Source organism: Phyllostomus discolor, chromosome 1, assembly GCF_004126475.2.
Source record: "Phyllostomus discolor isolate MPI-MPIP mPhyDis1 chromosome 1, mPhyDis1.pri.v3, whole genome shotgun sequence".
NCBI classification, from domain to species: domain Eukaryota; kingdom Metazoa; phylum Chordata; class Mammalia; order Chiroptera; family Phyllostomidae; genus Phyllostomus; species Phyllostomus discolor.
The window spans coordinates 142,176,618-142,194,994 of record NC_040903.2 but is presented as its reverse complement, the minus strand read 5'-3'; the positions used below and the strand labels follow the sequence as shown (position 1 = coordinate 142,194,994).

At 42.0% G+C, this 18,377-nt stretch overlaps 1 protein-coding gene across 3 annotated transcripts in view; it reads right to left on the bottom strand.

The window, feature by feature from the left end:
• The window catches only part of STXBP6 (syntaxin binding protein 6), a 243,683-nt gene that overhangs the window by 193,283 nt on the left and 32,023 nt on the right, over positions 1 to 18,377 (bottom strand). Inside the window, exon 1 of one of the 3 annotated variants that reach the window (XM_036029642.1) lies at positions 14,650 to 14,834. The exons of the other annotated variants lie outside the window; for them this stretch is intronic. The gene's annotated coding sequence lies outside the window, so the exon portion shown is untranslated. Of the gene's footprint in view, positions 1 to 14,649; positions 14,835 to 18,377 lie in introns of those variants that run through there. 3 annotated transcript variants of the gene reach the window in all.

Sequence of the window (18,377 nt, the reverse complement as noted above, 5' to 3'; positions counted from 1 at the left end):
TCCACACTCTATAACCTCCCTTGATAACCTCATTCATCCTAAGGCTTCATGTACAACCTATGGGCTGAAAATGAATCACACCGATACTTTAGAACTAGATATTCACAGTGCATTTCCAGCTGGATGAGCCACAAGAACCTCAAATGCCAAAGTCCAAAACCGAATAGATTGTCTTCCCCTAACCAGTTTCTGGCCTCTTGTTCCTGTCTCAGTAAACGGAACCACCATCCCCCTAACTCACAATTGCAAACTTCCTCCTTAACTCCTCCTCTTCCTTTATTCCCTCTGATCTATACCCTTATCCCTCACACTACATGTGCCATCCCACATTGTAAATCTCTCCACATCTACCCACTCCTCTTTCTCTCTGTCCTTGCCCTAAATCAGACAGCCATTATCTGCTGCCTAGACAACAACCTCTGAACTGATCAACAGGTATCCCGGTTTGCCTCCCTCCAATCCAGTTCCCACAGCATAGCTAGAATTACTTTTCTTCTAATGCCTGGGGCAGATTATTTACCAGCTGTCTCTTAGGCCACACCCACCTTTCAATAGTCTGCTCTACGGTGCAGAGCTAAAAGTCTGCAAACTGCATTTCCCAGACTCCTTTGCAACTGCCTTCCTGTTAAAATCTGACAGTTGGAGCACTGGCAGGAGACTGTAAGGCAGAGGAGAGAAGCAGCTCTTTTCCTGTTTTCCAGCCCCTGTCAGACTCCATAGCTGCAGCTAGTCCAGTTCCCCGTGCACAAGCCTTCCCTCCCCAGAGGTCCATGCACCTCCTTAGCAGCTAGCCCAGCTCTGTGGTAGTACCAACTCTGAGTGTCCAGGTTTAGTGGCCACACTTATTCCCTTCTGCCATTCCCTGCCCCAGTCGCCTATATTAAATCACCTCTATTTGGAATATTAGCATGGCATCTATTACCTGACTGGTCTCTGATCCATGTAGTAGTACTTTGATACCAGCAGTGGTTCCCAGGAAATGAACCCTAAAAATGAGGTTTTGGGGTGGGGTCGCTTACTTCTTGGATCTTGAACAGTGCTGACCCCATGCCTCTCTCCAATACAGTCACTACACAGAAGCTACTAAGGTTTCTACAGAACACCTTGCCATCAAGTTAGCAGTCATCACTGCCATCAGGAGAGTGGGTACCAAGGCTCGCAGGGCTCCAGAGCCACCGTTTCTCTCTCTAGCCTCTTTCCTTGCCACTGCTCCCTCCTCCACCCTCCTGCTCCAAACAACCACTCCGAACTGCTTTCCACTTCAGAACCACTGCGCCCCATTCACTCCCTTCACAGAGCTGTTTCCCCAACATTGTACACAAGGCCCCTGATTCCCGCTGTTCACCCAGTTAACTCCTACTTGCTTAGACAGCACTTTCTCCAAGAAGTCTTCCCAGGCGGATGCACAACCCAGCTTCATCCATTACAGCAGTAATGCTGCTGCCTGTTGACTCTGAGTACATACACTGCACACCCCACAGTTCCGGAGAGGCAGGTACTATGTTTATCTTGATCACGGTTTTAATCCCATACAGGTTTTCAATAATCTGTATGTTGAATGAATGAATGAATCAATCCATGAATGAGAGGTATAGATTAATTCCTACTAGGAGAGATCTAAGGATTCCTTTTAAAGAAGGTTTTATACTGGGCTGCTAGATCCAATCTCCAGCACTGTAGAAAATTTCATCCTTAGCCTCCACGGACTCCCTCACAATATAAATAGAGAGATTTATTTTTCTCTTAGGGGTATCCAAATTATCAAGAGCTCTTGAAAAATAAACTTCTTGGGAATAAAACTTGTACATTTGGGATTTATCCAGAGGCAACCACACAGGTAAAACTCCTTTGAAGACACAGTAAGCAAACCCCCTGGGGTGGCACCGGCCCTGCCCGCTGTCAGGAGGCCTCGCTGGGTTCCAGCAGTGGCTCTGATGTAAAATGTGTACTGACATCCCAATAAACTTACTTTATTGCTTTCCTTTAAAAAACTCACACACACCGATTTCAGAAACTGCTTTAAACCAAGTATGTTATAAATCGGAACACTCCTTCCAGAACTCAGTAGATGGAAAGAAAAGCACTTCAATGTAGTAAAACTCTTTATATTGACCTCTATATATAGATTTACTATATAAATTAGAAATGTGTTTCCATATTTGGAACTCAGTCTCCCCCACCCCACCCCAAAGAGCTGAAATAATAAGAGAAATGGCTGTTTTAATATAGCTTTACTTCTTAAAACTTACCTTTCATATCTTAAATTTAGTTATGATGAAATAGGTCAGACAGTGGCCAAAAGCTTCCAGGTTCATTTTTTCCTTCAGAATAACTTTTATTTAAAAATAAGTTCTTAAAGCAAAGAAGGTTAATTTTTTTAATGCTTTTTGGCTACTTGGGTACAATAGGTTTATTTCTGCTGACTAAACATTATTGAGGCAGGCCAGTTAAGCCAGGACAAGTGGAACAGGGAAACCGAGACAGACAGCTGAACAAACTGGCTAAGCAATCTCAGCCAGACACAGAAGTTCGCCTCCCTATAGATGACATCTAGGCTCCGTTATACTTCAGGTCCAGGCCCGGAAAAGCAGTAAAACCAGGTGGGCGAAGCCAGGCCCTGCTGCAAAGATGAAGGACCCTGCCTTGGCACTGAGATCAGAACCCTGAAATAGCACAGCTGGAGAACTGACAAATACTCTGCTGAAACCCTCCCCTGAGATCCCCGATCCCACACGGCCACCAAACCGGCTGAACCGGCTGCCTACCAGAGAGAGAGAAAAGCCTCAAGACAAAGGACCCAGCAAGCTCAGGCTCAGGCTCAGGCTCAGGCTCAGGCTCTCCTCCTGGGGAGCAGCCCATGCCATTCCCTTTGCCCACTTCTTCTCTTTCTTCCTCCTCCACAGGCACACGTCTCCTAAACTCTAAGAGGCTGCAGGAGACTTGCAACTAGGTGAACAATGGGCAGAGGCAGCTTGTCCCAGGATAACCCCCAAACCTGTCTCCGAGGCCCTTTTCTCTGACTTCCCAGCGAGCTCAGGCAGCCCAGCCCAGGCTCTTCTGTTGCTTCCTCTGTGCTAAGCCCTCCCTTGTTTCACTGTCCCCAGCTTTGATCAATGTGCCCTCAGAGTCACCTGGACTCGTGCTGTGAAATCTTTCTACATGAAGTCAAGAACCCAGGCACCACAACTGGTCTTAGGCAGACCTGCTTAGTAACATTGTAACACTTTGCAATTCAAAGGTTTTAGTCGTTAGAAATTTGGTTAATCATTTACTTTTTTCCTAGATCTCTTGGTAGCAACAATATACTTAGCACAAATCAATGATGACACATCTTCCTCCTTATTTATTTCCAGGTAATTATATTAAGACTATTCTTGGCACGATGTTAAAATAGCACAGCAGAATAAAAGGAGAAATCATTCTCCAAAGTTATTTAGCTATTCAAAATAGTAAAATAACAATAGGCAGGAGAAACAATGTTCTATTTCTTTACTTTGACAATAAATCAAACCCCTGGCTTTGCCCCTTTTTCTCTTCCACTTCTTCCTTACCCCCAAAGTCCTTAGTAAACTTGCAGCTTTTGACCTAAATGGGTTTGCTACACCTGAGTCTCTCAGCCTCATTTCCCTCTGAGAAATCCGTTGAAGACAATAATCTCCAAATCACTTCTCTTGTGAGTTTCAGTGAAATCTTAACTAGGTCACTGCAACTCTCTTTTCAAAGAAGAGAAGGGAAGGGAAGGAAGAAGGAAAGGGAGGAGAAACATCCCCAGAGCACACAAAGACCCAGGAATGAATGAGGATACACCCTTCTGAGAACTGACAGCTAAAAAGTGAAAGTAAAAAAGTTGAGGCAACTGTTGGGTAGAAGGAGCCAGGTTGCCTGTGCCTGAGTCACCATGCTGACAAGGGTTTCTCTTTGACATCACGGTGTTTGCCTCTCTGTGCCTGACTTTGTCTCATTTGCAAAATAATGACATTATCACCTGCCTCCTGAGACTGTCACAAGGATGAAATGAAATCCCTTATGCAACATGTTTAGAACCGCACCCACAGTGGGCACTCAGTCGTGTTACCCACTACAATAATTTTCTCTGCAGCCTGAAAAGGCCAGTCTGTCCATACAAATTAAAGAAAAGTGGGCAAAATCAGTAAGAAACTAGAGATACAAGGGAAGGAAAATGGCAAGATGGGCATAAGCAGAGGAGCACCTAAGTAGGTATCACGAGGAACGACACTGAACATAGGGGAGCAGCAGACCCTTTGGAAGGGAAGAAATCAGGCCAAAATGGAAAGAAACCTAAAGACAAAGGAAACACTGACATCAAAATAGTCATGTGACACAGCCAGAGTCTTTAGTCTGAAAGGGCTGCCCTGTTCTGCTAGGCTAGGGTTTCCTGCTTGTGCTCCCCCAAAGCCCTGGGCTTCCACAGAGCCCCCCACAAGAAGCCTCTTTGAGAAGGGGGCGGGGAATCCTCATCAGTGCCTCCCAGCCATCAACTACAACAGCTCAGGTACAGTGGCTCCACTTTTATCTGCTTCATTTCCTCCCAATTTAAAGTATACTTTCCTTTGATTAAACGGTTCTATTTCTAAAGAAAAAAAAAGGAAAAGTAGAAGTACAGGAGGTCACTAATCAAGTCCAACACTCTCATTGAACAGATCGAGAAACTGCGGCACAGAGGGGGGAATGATTTTATCTGAGCTCACACATCTATGTGGCAGAAGTAGGATGGAGTAACTTCCTGCCTCACAGGCCAGAATCCTGCCCACTCTTCTCCACAGGTGTGGTCCTCACCTTCTTCCCCACAGTGACACTCACCTACACTGGGTGCTCGTGTGCTGTAGCCACGTCCACCTCCTTGACTCCCCAAACTCAGACTTGACACCACGATCCGTACCTGTACTCCCCCGTGTTCCCTCTACCACTCACCCAGCAATCGGACACCAACACAAACCCCAAAGCTCTCAAAATTCAGCTCAGATCTCTTCTACGGCTGCTTTCTACTTTCCTTCATACCCAATTCCTCCTTCCCCACCCACTCCAACTAACCCTTAACCTACTGAGTACTTTACAACCCATAAGATATAACTAGATTTGTCTGCTTTCCTGTGTTCACTAAGACAAACTCCTTGAGATCTGTATCAACTCTCATTATTATGCATTATTTCCAAAGTCCAGAACTGAATGCCCCATTCCTAAGAAGTACTGCATCTATATTTTTAAATAGTTTTAATTCTTTTCATTACCAAAACAACATAAAATGCACAGAGTAAAAAATAAAAGGCTCCTATAAACCCAGATGTATCTATTGGGTTGGCCAAGAAGTTCATTTGGTTTCTTTCCAAAGACAGCTCTAGTAGTGCTTAGTTGTCTTTAATTTCATTTGAAACAATTTTGTTAGATTGTACTGTGATAGCTCACATATCAGTGTGCATTTAAAAAAAACTTATCGAAGGGGAAAAAGTAGGCTTACAATTCTCTGTATGAAAAATAACACATTAATAAATAACAATACAAGAATAAGCTGTTTTGCCAACTTACAACTGTAAATTGCCCCCTCTGTATATAATTCATACACACAAAAATTAATTCCAATGGGATATTATAAATACAACTTTTTGCCTAACATTTTAAAACATAGTGTTGTTTCTTTATACAAATATTTTATTCGATCATTTTCCTATTAGTGAAATAGGAAGTTTCATCCTATTAATGAAATAGGAAATTTCATAAGAGGATATTCACACTCTTTCCAACTTTTCAATAAAAAGTACAATAGACATTTGCTGTATACTGGCACAAATATTATGTAGGAATTGCTAGAAATGGATATATATTTAAAATGTTGATAAATATGTCCAATATCCTTCTAACTAGGTATGTATTTACTTCACATACCTACTATGTGAGAATACCAATTCGGGGTATTATCAATCTTACTAGTTTTTGCCAATCTGATATGTAAAAAGTGGCATGTTATTAAATTTGCTGTTCTTAGGTAATGAAGTTGATAATCATTGCATATGGTAGTCAAGAAAGGGAGTATTCTTACAAGCAAAAATTGTTTTTTTAATAATATCAAAATGATATCTTCTTGTGCATAAGATGGAGATGAGAGGCTGCTTTTTTATAACCTAACATACAGATACTTAGTAGGGTGTTCTCCAAAATGTCCTACTAAGGGCGTTTCCTGTAGGAAGATAAGACAGAGCAGTATTTTCAGGCCACTATAATGTCATTTAGTCCAGTGGATTGAGATGCAGGAAGAAAATTAACTCCTTCACTATTAATCATCATGGGCTACTTTGGAAGAAGATAATGAGGTCCATATATCCAACACAAATGCTTACAAATTCTTCAAGTTAATTTATGACAGGGAATTCTATATAGGTGTGTTCACAGTTTTCCAAGTCCTGCTAATGAAATAGTGGTTTCCCAGTCTTCCCAAAGCCAGTTGAAATTAGACAACGAGTGAAAGAGCAACTGAAATGTGCATATCGCAGATTCTTAAATGTAAAGGTCAGGCTATCAAAGACGTGAAGATGAGCTTCTGCTTCACTGACTTTTAGCAGAAAGAAGTGCGTAGAGCAAGAGCAGAGAAAAAGCTCTAGCCAGCTTCTTTTAAAGACACTCCTCAGCTTCAGGGGGAGGGGAGGCCAGCTGCTAAGTCTAAAGTGGAGGAAGACATTGACAGTGACCCCACTGTGGCTCACAGGAATACACTGTTGAAGCCCCTAATTACAAAAGAGAGTGGAATGGGCTTCCTGGAAAATGCCTCCTTTCCCAGCCTTTAGTGTCACTTTAGGAGGACACTAAGTCAACATTCTGTGCTGTCACCATTATTAAAATGTGCTCTTAGGAAGGAACTCAGCAAACCCGAGGGGAGGATTTTAGCTGCAATTTTATTAGGAGAAGCAGGTATGGACGTGCACGGTTGTGTCCAGGGAATTCTCCAGAACCCCCAGTGAGGCAAGCAAGACCTAAGATACAAACCTAGCTACCAAGCAGAAGAAGACTAATCTGTAGTTCTTTTATTAAACCGAGTGATACAGTACTCCATGTAATGTAGTTTTGCCAACAAATCACACAACTGCGGATCACTATCACCCACCAGACATCAATCAGCCTTACAAATACCTTTTGAATCAGGTCAAGGCACATCCTACAGCAACCATTCGGCATGTCAGCACCTCCCCTTCTTATCTGCATGCTGGGTACCTCCCGTTACTGGCTAAGGTGAGGCTAATGTCACAAAGTCAAACATGATGAAGGAAACATCATAAGAATGGACAGCACTCAATGGCAGCAGGAAGTCATGTTCACCATAGGAAAAAATCATTCACTAGCATAAGGCTAGCTCAAGAAGTCCTTTCAGTGTAAGAAATTTAAGTAATCAATTGGTTCATCAAACATTTATGGGGACATACATCATACACACAGAGCACAGTACTATGCTCTGGGGTAAAGGACCAGAGGAAAGGATACAGAGACAGCTGAGGCCCGGTGCCTCCCTCCGAGGAGTAGACCACCTCAGAAGGAAGACAGACAAGCTGACAGTAACAACTACAAAATAGAGCAAACTGAAGAGGGGGTTTGATAATGGGCTAAAGAAGAAAAAAGCAAATTTCAAATTCTAACTTGGTATATAGTGATAAGGACAAATGAAGGAAGCCATTGAATCTGCAGAAACTAGCAACTAAAACACAGTCAAATAGGATTTTCTCGGGTTACACATGCTAATCTCCGCATATCGCTAACCACCATTTGCAGCACTCAGTAAAGCAACAGCTTTAATTCTTCCACTGTGGGCCCAGCTCAATGGAATTCAAGGGGAAAAAGGCGCCCAGTCAACTTGCACTGGACTATGTGGAACACCAGTTAAATAATCCATATTAGAATTATAGACACAAGAAGAGGGTAAGGCAACACTAAGGGTTATGTACTCGACTTGGTGGTTGACTACAAATTTCAGGGGTAGGTTTCAAAATCACAGAGAAGCAGCACCTGAAGTCTACATACCTCTCAGCTCTTAATTTAAAAAATCATTTATTATTTAAGAAATTTAACTTTTGTGGAGTTTTTTGTTACGTCTAGCTGAGAGGTCCATTTGAGGTGGTTGATCAACCAGGACTGTTAGTTCTCTGAAGTTACAGGTCATATTTCTTTCATTCCTAGGTATCCCCAGTAGCACCTAGCACAAGGTAGGTACTAAAATATATGAGGAGAAGGAGAAAAATCAGGGGTTAACACTCCCTGGGCTCTACCCTTGGCCACTAAGGATACAGCAAGGGGCACAGACATCTGTAAGCCACGAATGGTGAGTGCAGGGATAAACACATGCCCTTAGCCTACAGGCACAACCACCACCCATGTCCAAGAGCACTGATTCTGCCCTCCAGGTGGGAACAACTGGGTCCAGTCTCCCAGGGAAGTAAGACTAAGTAAGGTACTGGGACTACAGTCTTTGCCTCTCATTTACCTCATGGTATCAGCATTAGTTAGGGAAGCCCTCTGCTGAAATAGGGCCGAAAATATATAATGGCTCAAACACCTTAGAACATGGTGTCTTGCTCTCAGGATGGGGACTGGGTGAAAGAGGTGCTCCTCTTCTTCATGCTGAAACAGCCTCAGGCCGACAGGCTCTGCTGTCCCCACCACGGTCGGTCACTCTACTGGCTAGAGCTCAGTCACACGGCCATACCTAAGTGCAAGGGGGGCTGGAAAATGTATTCCAGGATCCTCACCCAAAGGTGGCTGACCCTTTTTTCCTGAAGGAAAGGGAATAACCTGATATTAGGGCCCAGATGAAGCAGCTGATGGAGAAGCTTTGCTTAGCTTCCTCCAAGAGTCCCCTTCAGTAAGCTGTAATAGATCAATACTGCTATGTCTACACTTCCCTTAGGGCCCTTATCAGGATTCACCCAAATAATACACTCATGAGGGGTTCATCTCTGAATACTAGTAGAGCATATGGTTTCCCTCACGAAGGGAGCAACATGCTAAATATGTCCTTGAGACACTCAACAACTCCACCTTCGGGGTAAGGGCCACCACGTCTTAGACTCGGCACTGTCATCACCAGCACTAGCAGCCGACTTCCTTCTCAGAGCAATCCTTCACAAGGAAAGCACATTTCACTCCAGATGCATTTTATACATTAAAGAATGGGTTGAAACAACACTGTGCTGGAACGTGGACACCGGGCAATTGGCTGACATAGTCCTAGGTTATTTACCCTCACCGCCTCCCAAAGCAGGTGACTGAAAACCAGCCACAGCAAAAGGACAAGTCAGCAGGTGTCATGGACACTTCATAGTCTATTTCCGATGGTGAACCCCTGCCATGCAAATGATCTACTATTCACAAATACATGTTATTATAAGTTCAAGATACATAAGTATATCTTGACTTACCTTGCCGGCCTCCACAATGTCTTGTATATACTATCGTCAATAGACATTTGCTGAGTGAATATAGTACATTTATTTATTTTTATTTGTCACTAGTTAAGCCTTCCACATAAGGGCTGTCAGTTCAGAGGACAAACACTCAGCTGTATGGCTCATTCCACACATGTTCTTGCTAATAGGTGTGGGATAAATACTTTCTGACCGTGACAATGACAATACCAGTGATGAGTATGGCAGCACAATCAGTCACAACATGTAAAGGACTGTGCTATTTCGTGCCTGTGGGTCCAATCACTCACCATAAGTTGTGCAAGACCCTAGGTCCTAATACAGCTCCCTCGCCCCAGGCACAGTTCCTGTCTCCCACCCCTGTTTTAATTTTCTCTGCAGCGTGTGTCACCACCTGACGCATCCAACTTACAGGTGCCTGTCTTCCCCACTCTAGGAGTTCTGTGAGGCAAGGACCTGCGTGCGTGTCGCCAGCACCACCACAGTGCCTGAGTGCTAGAAGTGCTCCACAGACATCTGCAGAAGGAATGGGTGAAATGAAGAAGACATGTGAATGCCTTCCTCTATATCTGAAAATTTTAGTCGCAAAAGAAATTACCCCCGCAATGCTCCAGTATATTCTCATTTTTTTGACATACTCAGAACATTTAAAAAAAAATCTCATAGACAAGCCACTTTTTGTCATAAAACATGGTTTCTAGAAACTCAGGTAATTGTCATGCCATCTTAAAATGCCCAAATAAACCGAGAAGGGACAGAATCTTCAGGATTGCTACTCTGGCTGCCTTTCACCAGACATGAAGCACATGTGCCGGCCTGACTCCCACGGCCAGCTCCCTCTCCCCTCTGCGGTCCTGCCCTTGGTGCAGCACGGGCACCTGCACCCGAGGCACAGAGCCAGAGAGGAGGGTGGGAAATTCCTTCAAACAGCTTCAGAAACGAATCTGCCTGAGTCCCACATGCCTAAAATGATCAGACGCTAGACTCAGCTCTACTCATGAGAAGTAGCCAACATTCATTTAAAGAAACAATAATGGTTCAAGCTAAAATTCTCAGCTTTCCAAAAGTGGCGATGTACCCGATAAATTACTTTAGGCTGTTGAAAAAAAAATTACTGAATGTTATGGAAAACAGTGTGAGGGTTCCTCAAAAAATTGAAAACAGAACTACCATATTATCCAACAATTTCACTTCTGGGCACTTATCTGAAGAAAATGAAAGCACTGACTTGAAAAGATATATGCCCCTTTATGTTCACTACAGCATTATTTACAATAGTCAAGACATGGAAACAGCCTAAGTGTCTACCAATGGATGAAGAAAATGTAGCACATACATGCAATGGACTATGATTCAACCATAAAAAGAAAATCCTGCCACTTGCAATAACATGGATGGAGCATTGTGCTAAGGGAAATAAGTCAGACGAGAAAGACAGGTACTGTATGATTTCACTTACATATGGAAACTAAAAACAAAACAAAACACACACCAAAAAAACACCAAGCTCATAGATACAGACAGCAGACTGCTGGTTGCCAGAGGTGTGTGGAGGGGGAAGGGGGGGGTGGATGAAAAGAAGTGAAGGAAGTCAAAGGTACAAACTTCCAGTTATGAAATAAATGAGTAATAAGGGTGTAACCTGTAGTATGATGACTATAGTTAATAACACTGCATTGCATATTTGAAAGTTGATAAGAGAGTAGATCTCATCACAAAAAAAAATAAATTGTAACTATGGTGATGGATGTTAACTAGACTTGTAGTAATCATTATGTAAAATATATAAATATCCAATCACTGTGTTGTACATATAAAACCAATAGTGTTATATGTCAATTATTCCTCAATAAAAAATAAATTTTAAAAATTCTACTGAGACATAAATATAAATATATGAAAAACTAAAGAAAAACATCACTGAAGTGTTATTTTTAACTTGCAAAGCTATTGTTTACTTGATGAACTTTAAAATCCATATTTTATTAAATTTTGGCACATGGAGAACAGTATTTATTGGCAACAATGATCCCTGTTCATTCATTCCTCTGTTGACTCGAAAACAGTAATTAAAAAATATTCCCAAAGTAATGGTAAGAGACAACCATCTTGAGAGTATGTAACACAAAAGATATTTTACACATCAAATAGTTTAACATACTGGACATTTTACACATTAGAACTTTTTAGAATGGTAAAGTTCTTAAATTCCAAAAGAAGAGCTGTTTTAACACCTTCCACCATACTTCTCAAATGTTCCACTGAGACCTTCTTCAGATACACTCTGGCCAAAAGGTTTGCTTCAGTTTTTTTAAGTAAATATTGCGCCAGTTAGCCAGTAAGTGTGTATTATGTGTTAAACCCATGGCTAAGCATGGGGAATTCATTATAACTGGATTCACCACACAATTACAAAGGACAGACCGGATGATGGCTGAGACTATTTCTAGTTAATCTGCTTTGGTTTGACTTGAGAACAACTTCACATAAATGTAAAACTTCACCGGGCATCAAGTTAAGGCACTCAGCAACAACAAAAATGAAGCTTCACAGACATTCAATTAGGTAGAGAATTTTTGATCCCTGGTTTTAATACTTGATGTTCTAACACTTATGTATATCTTTAGAACTTATTAATTTTTCTAGGGACATTTCTCTCTTTTTTAACTAAATAAAATTTTATCTTGAAATGATTAATTTCCATTTACAGAAAAGTTGCCAAGACAGTGCAGAGTTCCCAGCCTACCCCAATGTCAACATCTTACAGTCTATTATTATAAACTAAAATGCAGGTTTTATTCAGAGTTCTAGTTTTTCCACTAATGTCTTTTTTTCTTATTTATTTGTTTATTTATTTATTTGGCTGTTGTTCTTCCAAGATCCAATCCAGGGTATCACAGTACATTTCGGACTACATTCCTTCTAGATTCTATTGGTCACCTCAGACATCTTTCCCTGGGACACAGAGTGGGTGGGACAGCTGCTGTCATCATTACTACGCTGGGGAAACTGAAACTTGAAAATGCCAGGTGACCAAGGCCCCTTAGCAGGGCAGGGAGGGCAAGGGCCACATGGCTCCACACCCTTCCTCTATGTCTTCCCTTCCCCCCAGGACTCTTGGCTTTTAGAGACCCCTTTGGAATGTCCCACTTGACCTACCTCATCCCAGTGCAGATAAGGAGATGCCCTTACTGGAGTGGGCCCAGCCCTGGGGGAAATCCACCCCCTGCCCTATCACCTCTTGCCCTCGATTCGAGGGCCAGGACAGTGTCATAGTGACATCAGCCTGTGCAGGCCCCATGCAAGAGAGAGAGAAACACTGCTATTCATCTATGCAAATCATTTGTCATAGATGAAAAATACTTCAAATTATTTTCTCTTAGTTTCTCTTACAGGAATAGTCTGTTTCCCCACTCCCTGAATCTGGGCCAGCTTTATGCTTTGCTCTGACCAAAAGAACTTAGCAGAAGTGATGTTGTACCAATCCTGGGCCTAGAGCTCAAGAAGCCTCACAGCTTCTCCTCATTCTCTTGGAATCCTGATGACATCATATGATTAAGCCTGAGCTCACCTAGTGGTAGGGCCACATGGAGGAGAGCCAGCCACTCTGCCAACAGCCTGCCGATAGCCAGACCAGCGAGTTAGACCATCCTAGACCCATCTGAGATGACAGCTGACTGACCGTGTGCAGTCCCAGGAGTGACCCCGGGTGGCATCAGAACCGTCCAGATGAACCCAGTCCAAACTACCAACTCACAGAATTGTGAGCAAATAAATGACTTGTTTTTAGCTGCTAAGTTTGATGATGGTATGTTACACAGCAAAGGCTAACTGATACTAATCCTCATTTCTCGGTAGTGGGATTCCAATTTTGCTTCAGGAGGTACTGGTAGTTGTGCCAGTCTCAAGACATTTCCCTCTTAATCTTATTTGCAGATCATCTGGGTTTTCTGCTTTTCCACTTTCCAAATTGCCTCTCAAAGTAAAAGAGACAGAAAAATCATACAAATTATATAAACCTACACAATACTAAGTAAAGCATATTTCTTTCCCAGACCCAAGCCCCAAAATGTCAGGCTGCAAAGTAACATGTAGCATAGTCAAATGCAGAGAAAAGCTCTCCTCCCTCAGTAAAACAAACACTACCAGTCCAACCCTACCACCTGAGGAACAAAGTCATGGCTACAACGTCATATACTCTGTCCTGAACTCACTCCAACTTGGCTTTGACCCTCAACTAAGCAGCTCCAGTTTTCTAGTCCCATTGGTTTCTGATAACGGGCTCCAAAACACCCACATGGAGCCTCTTCAGGCAAAATGACATTATACACAAAAAAACTTGCACTTAGAACCAAACCAAAATACCACAAATTTGAACACAACATGGTCCTAAATTTTAGCAGCAGTGATGGCCTCTGCGTATGAGCTACAAATCACGCAATGCCATTATTTATCTTTTCTAAAGAGTGGTGCTTTCCAGAGAGAAATGCTGTTGTAATAGGCGATGCCCACTCCCCACATCAGCCTGATTCCAATGGTATCATAACTGCACAACACTGGAAGGATACAAAACACAATTGCTCCCGACAGTGGCTCCCTGAGAGTTAGGGGATGCGGTGTGTGGAAGAGCTCTTCCCAGTTTCTGGAATATCCTGAAATGGCCTTGTTTCCTCTTGGGCATCATCCATATAATCGATTCCACCTCCAAATGTATTCCAGGAATTCTGAATTCACACTACAGAGATTTTTAGTCAAGGCAGCCATCACAAAGAGTTAAGTTATGGCTCACTTAGTGATGGATAACCTCACTTAGACTTGGGAAAGAGATCAATGGACTACTCCTATAATTAGACACAGAGCAAGAACAAAAATAATCTGGCCCTCATTTTCACTTCAGTAAAGCCTTTTCTGCTGTAAACCTGTTCAGGCAATTAAAATCAATTCCAATTTCCACTTCCTACACCTTTATATTCTTTGCTCTTAAGAAAAAGAAAGAAATTAGGTAAACCAAACCTGAATGTCATATGGTAGAATTGTATACCTGAACCTATGTAATTTTATTAACCAATGTCACCCCAATAAATTCCATTTTTAAAAAAACCTGAATTTTAAATCTAAATTCAAATTGCCTGGGGCTACTCACACCTGAGTAAATAAATTAGTGTGGCATAAACTGACAAATACTTCATATATATGTAAAATATGTTTTTATAAAGCATTCACCTACCTTTATCCCAGCCTTTTAGTTGAGACTGCACTGCACGTTGTGGAAAACCCCACACACAGAGCACCTTTCCTCCTGGTACTTCAAGGTCTTTATGAAGGAGCAGAACTTTCTAAACAGGAAACCAGAGGGCAGAAAGGCGGGGCCATTTTCCTCAGTGACACCAGAACCCCAAATTCCTGGCATTCCCGAGCCATAAATCCAAGGCTCACAGCATCATACACCACGTGCTTTTCACGTGGAGCTGGGTCTGCTCAGTGTCGAGCGTGAAACTTAAATTGCTTCTCTTTTGCCATTTGATCAAAGTGACAAAATAGGAAAGAAAGTTAAATTCTGACATGGCTGACGGCACTACCCACCCCCATGAAAGACTACCTCCACTTCGTACTCTGACTTGCATGTAAGTCTACGGCTACCTTCAGCAAAGTCCACGAGACAACATGCTAGAAAAGCCCAGGCTTCTGACTTTCTGAATATGGAAATCTAAACGCAACAGGTCACATAGAGCAGACATGTAAACCATGTCACTGTGGCAGATTTAGTGTTTAGAAAAATAAACAAGGTTCCAGTGAAAAAGAAATTGTTCATAAATACAAAAACTTATTTAGTATTTAATATATACTTGCCAAAAAAGAAATCTGTATTTTACTAAGAGCTCTGAGGAACCCTTGACATACATACACCCTTTGCCTCACTCCCCACCTGAACCACGAAGTAATCATGAAGCACCTGAACAGCAATGTGGGCTCTGATCCAAGCTTCTTGTATGAGATGACACTTTGCCAGATGGCACCTGAGGTGGTCAGGTGCTTCTTAGTTGGTAAATAGTCAAGGACATTACGTAAGCCTGCTCCTCACTCATACATACTCTAAGTTCAGAAAGCCACAGCTAGCTGTTTTAAAAACACATTTCCTTTTCTTTTTTAAAAGTATTTTATTTATTTATTTTTAGAGAGAGGGGAAGGGAAGGAGAAAGAGAGGGAGAGAAACATCAACGTGTGGTTGTCTCTCATTCACCCCCTGTGGGGGACACAACTTCACTTGTAACCCAAGCATGTGCTCTGACCGGGAATTGAACCAGCAGTACTTTGATTTGCAGGCTCAATTCACTGAGCCACATCAGCCAAGGCCACACTTCCTTTTCTTATGATGGAAACTCTTTCACTGGCTGGGAAACAAGAGTTAATGTTACTCATTACCCAAGAGAAGCTACAGTTATTAGGAATTGTGAACAAAAGATGAGTTACTGGGTTTGCATCAACAGAATGAGACAAAATAGATTCCCCTGAGGAGCCAGAACTGCAAAATTCAGCAGTTTTAAGTACCTGTCCCATACATATTTGTATACTTTTCATTGATGAGAAAATGAGAGATCCAGGCTTAAGGTGCCATTATTCAGCTTTGAAAACTGCAGATGCTTTCTTGTAGGATTTGATTCAACTAACCACAAGATGGGGTGTGTGGGGTGGGTAGGATTTCTAAGCTATGTGGTCAAGCAACCAATTGTACCCTGCGTTCAGAAATTAGAAAGAAATGCATGAGCCCTTATGGAACTCCATGGGCTAATAAGCAGGATTTTCTCTTCATGACTGAGATTTTCAAAAGTTAAAGTTCTAATGAATTATTGTGGCATCTTGAATTTCCCTGCTGTGACCAGAAAAACAATATATTCAGTGCACTATTTTTCATTACACCATGGGCTACAGCAACCACTCATCCTGCCTCCACATCTGTTTGTCCCTTTTCACAATCATTTCGGTTCAGAAAAAGAACTGGTAAATTTTACTTAGCGGCCCCTAAAAGGTACATGTCTAGCATAGTAGCAGCGCTTACAGCTCCTGAGCTTTAATAATCATAAATTTCTGGACATCAGTGATTCTCTTTTATGAAGGCGGGGCAGGCAGGGCACTGCATAAACATCTACCTCAAATCCCATGTTTGCTCTTTATTAGCTGTGGGACTTGGAAAAGACCTCTCACACATAAAAAAGTTAAGAAATAAGGGAGTGAATTTATAAGGTCACCAGTGATTCCATGCCTGTGGCAAGAAATTTAAAAGATGAACACAGAATAAGAGTTCTTGAGTTTTTTGGTCTTACGAGCTTATCTGAGAAAATTCTAGAAAACACCAATATAAGCACACATTCCAGTAGCCAACGTGTGACTTTTAGAAAATTCACTATATGTATTGAGAAAATGAGAGTAAAAGAGATATATAGTGTCTTAATACTACTATGAAAATTGTTTTGGCTTCACGGACCCTTTTACAGCGTCTCAGGAATCAGGAACCGCAGGCAGCCTCAGATCATACTTTGAGAACCACTAGCCTAGAATATATCTAATCTAAACATCAGAAAGCAGGAAAACAATCGAAGACTGCTAGAATCATAGCAAAGGATTCAGGAGCCCACATGAGGGGTTCCCATTGGTCAGAGACAGCACAATTTTAGCATCAGTAAGAATAAATGCAATGGATTGAAACACTAATATTTTAAATTCATTAAATCTTAATGGATCACTCGCCTGTCTGTCCCTGCCTCCATCTCTGTCTGTCTCTCTCCATGGTTACCTTTGGAGAATATTACTAATTAGCTAGCTAACAGAGCCAACTAATTATTTTGAAAGCTGGTAAATAAAGAGGAAAAAACAGGTGTTTTTCCTGCCTTCCCCACATAAACTATACCTCAGAATAGCCAAATGCCTGATTCATAGGAGTTTCCCTTTATAGAGGCATTCTACATCATAAATGAAGAAGTGACTGAAAGAAGATTTTGAATCCCCTAATGAATTGATGGATTTAGGCAGCAACAATCACCACTGACTGTCAACATATCACACACTCGCACACACACACACACACACACAACTGATGTGAATGTGAGTGGCTCCTCACAGGAGTGCACAACACTCTTAAAGTATTCTCGACAAAAACCAAAAACTAAGTTTGATGCAGCCTCTAGAGGTTACTACCAGTTCAAAAGAAATACAGCAGCCAGAGGAACATTTAACAGGAATGTAATCAGCAAAATCCAGCCTATGGGAAACTTTGCAGAATACATGATTAACTTTGACAAAAAAATAAATCACAAGGAAAAGATAGTGAATGGTGAACCTATATATTAAAAGGGACTCAAAAGGCATGTCAACCAATTGCAATGTATGGACCTCACTTGGATCCTGATACAAATCAACTGAAAAGAAAAATGAGGAAAATAGATGAATTTGAACACTGACTAGATATTCCATAATTGAATATACCAGAGAAGGTCTTAAATATGATACTAATATTGCAGTATTAAAAAAGTCCTTAATCTTTCGGAGATGTGTACAAAAATACAAATGAATATTAGGATGTCAGAGGTTTGCTTCTAAATCATCTGGGGCGGGGAGAGGATGCTGGGGTTTGGATGAAGCAAGACTGGCCTTAATTTGATGACTGATGAAGCTGGGAGAAAGGCACATAGAGTTCATTATAATACTCCCTCTATTTCTGCATATCTTAAAAACTTCCCATACTAAAAAAAGGAGCCATGAAAACGCCCTGTGGCCCCGCACTCGGGAGCCCGGAGCACCGCTCCGCCTGCAGGGAGCACCCCGGGACGCGGGCTGCAAAGCTGCCCTGGACGCAGAAGGTTCACAAAGGAAGTCCTGAGTCTCTCCAGACCTGAGACAGCTTCCCAGCACAGCAGGAAACAAGGTCACATTTACAGCACGATCATAACCAAGAAACAG